This window comes from Corylus avellana, chromosome 5 (assembly GCF_965113065.1).
Source record: "Corylus avellana chromosome 5, dhCorAvel1.hap1.2, whole genome shotgun sequence".
NCBI classification, from domain to species: Eukaryota; Viridiplantae; Streptophyta; class Magnoliopsida; order Fagales; family Betulaceae; genus Corylus; species Corylus avellana.
In genome coordinates this window covers 14,837,188-14,840,163 of record NC_142494.1, presented here as the reverse complement: position 1 = coordinate 14,840,163, position 2,976 = coordinate 14,837,188, and the positions used below count along the sequence as shown (strand labels likewise).

Here is a 2,976-nt window from a genome sequence, read left to right as displayed (position 1 = left end):
AGGGGGTGGTAAACTAATGATTAAGTAATTAAATTTACCTCTTCCTATCAGCTTAAGTTGTTGGGACAAGTGGTGATTTAACAATCTTAAACTGATAAGAACAAATACTACACTTGATCTTAGCCAAAAGACTGAGAAAGGTACACAAACAGAGCTCTAGTTATTATGGCCAATATTTCTATTCGAAAAAAGTATTTTTATATACAATAAGCACATTGCTATAATGATTTCTTAGAAGGATTTAATCCTTTACCTATAATGAAAGATTTCAAGGAGAATAGACATGGTACTCATTATTTATATGAAAAAGAGTCAACTTGAAATTTAGAAAGGGAAAAAAAAAAAAATAGACTATAATTTTATTTTTATTTTGAATTTGATCAATACTTCAAGGATCTATGGGTCAAGAGTACACGGATTTATGTCATTGCACGCAAAACACTACCTCAATTTTGTTGGCTTAGCCACTATGAACATCAAGCCCACAAGAAGTATCACCACTGTGATGCATTCTATCGAAAGTTTGAAACAATTGGATCAAATAATAATAATAATAATAGTCATGCACGATCAGGTGAATTTTGATCAGTCCACCAATAGCCTAAATCATACTCGTTTCTTTTGGGGTCTAGAAAACATGCACCAGTAGTTCTAATCTTCCAAATGCAATTCACGCATACATCACTGTCTCTATCGTAGTCGTAGATATTAAACCAATGGCTTTGATTTTTCCACGTAAATCTACAAAAGAATAGTGTAATCCCCCAAAAGTTTGGTGTAAAGTTGATCTTGAAGAAGCCATTTGATTTCATTGTGTGGACACCAAGATCGTTGTTCTTCGATTTACAGCCAAGGGTAAGAGGGAAGCCGTTGCCTAAATCACTAATGATTTTGACAGTTTTTGGGTGATGCTCCCCAATTCCGGCAACAATAGTAAACTCATTCAAAGACAACATAAGCCACATTACTAGCAACACTACAAGTCTACTGAATGAGATCATGTTTTTTTTTTTTTTTTTTTTTTTTTTTGCAGTCTACGCCAGGTGGCTTTATTAAAAAAATATGAGGGACTTTCAAATGGTCTCCAGGAACAGTATATATTGTGGTGAAAAATATCTGCTAAAGACCTTAAAGTTTTTTTCTAGATGCCGTGGATCATGAAGAAAGCACAATGACAGTCAAGGAAATAAATTGTAGAAAAGAAAAGCTTGGATAAACTTGTAATGAAATATTCTGGTAGCATATAGAAAAAGAAAACAAGTAGAAAAGGAAGTCAAAGACAGACAATAAAGGAGACGTGATTTCATATTATGTATTCCTTATTCCTTAAAAATCTCTTCTACAAAAGAAAAGGATTCAAGAAAATCTTCTTTTGTTACACAAATCACTTAGAGCACTTGCAGTAATTTCTCTTTGATTTTTTCTAAATTTAAGGCACAAAATTGCATTTTACTTCTCTATGACAATAGCTTCCATTACCTTTCCGTATACCATTAAAATATTATTTCTTTACAAAATACAAGTTTCTTACCTACCCTCTCTTTTTTCACAAAAATCCAATACAATCTCAATTAAAGACAAAAATATGAAAGAGGAGAAGGAAAAGATTAATGTTTATATTAAAATAATGTATTTTTGGTTCCCTACACATTGGAAAATACTGTAGCAATCTTTAAGAGTTGGTTTAAATGTAGGGAATTTGATGTGAGTAGGTTTTTGTGGTTTTCTTCAAATTATTCCTAAACATAATGAAGGGAATGACATATAATGACATATGGCCTTTGCTACTAGTGCACTAGCAGCAGTTTCCCAACCACTTTCCCTCAATTTAGGTAATAAAACTACTTTTTGATTCTCTATAAAAAAATACTTCACAATAAATTCCCTTATTTTTTCCTATTTCAATTAAATATTAATTATTTTGTATCATTGCAACAAATGAGAGAGGAGAGAGGTAGGAGAATTGTTGGGACACGTGAAGGAGACATGAGAGAAAATGATTTGTTTACAATTTAATAAAGCATTGGTATCTATAGTGTTTCCCAGTGCATCGAAAAATACGATGGATAACCTTTGGTGTAGATTTAATATAGGGCTTTTGATGTGGGTGTTTTTGTGGTTTTTTTTTAATTTTTCCTAAGCATAGGGAAGGGAATGGCATATAGGGCATCTGTTGCTAGTGCTCTTAGTGAATGCCAATTGTTTACTTACAAAAGAAAAGGGGTATTAAGTTAGATTTTATTTACATTTGCTAATTTAATACGTATTCCAAACAAATATGCTCTTTTAAACGTTTTTGTTTTAATTCATCTCTTCAGACAACTTTAATTATCGGTTTCTTTTGGATTTATGTGAAAACAACAAGAGTTTAGGTATAATGACATTAAATTTTATTTATATCAAATTGTTTCAGTCAAGTCTCGAGACCCGACCTGGCCGGGACCCGCCCGGGACTTGACCGGGACTGGCCCGAGACTTGCTCGGGACCGAGCTAAGACTCAACCGAGACTCGCCCGGGACCTGCCCGGTACCCAGCCGGGACCTGATTGGGACCCGCCCAGGACTTGACCGAAACCCGACAAGACCTGCCTGGGACCTCGTCGAGACCCGTCTTGGACTTGACCAGGACTCGCCCAAGACCCGTCCAGGACCTGCCCGAAACTTAACTGAGACTCACCCAAGACTCACCTAGGACTTGTCAAAAAATATTTTCAGCAGAAAACATTTTCCTTTAAAATGATTTTTTGAAAAACATTTGACGGTATTTGGGCATTTACGAAAAATCAGACGGGTCCCCGACGGCAGAAAATGTTTTCAACAGAAAACATTTTCCTGAAAAATATTTCCTGTATTTTGTGTGTACGCAAAATCATATTAAACACTAAATTGTTGTTAGTTAATTTGTATATTTTAATTAAACATAATTTTTAGTTTTATTTTTCAAAATTATTTTATAGGTTAATATGAGTGAATGAA

At 34.0% G+C, this 2,976-nt stretch overlaps 1 pseudogene; it reads right to left on the bottom strand.

Moving 5' to 3' along the window:
- On the bottom strand, positions 1 to 144 carry LOC148585822 (U2 spliceosomal RNA; annotated as a pseudogene).
- Positions 145 to 2,976: the final 2,832 nt, after the last annotated feature.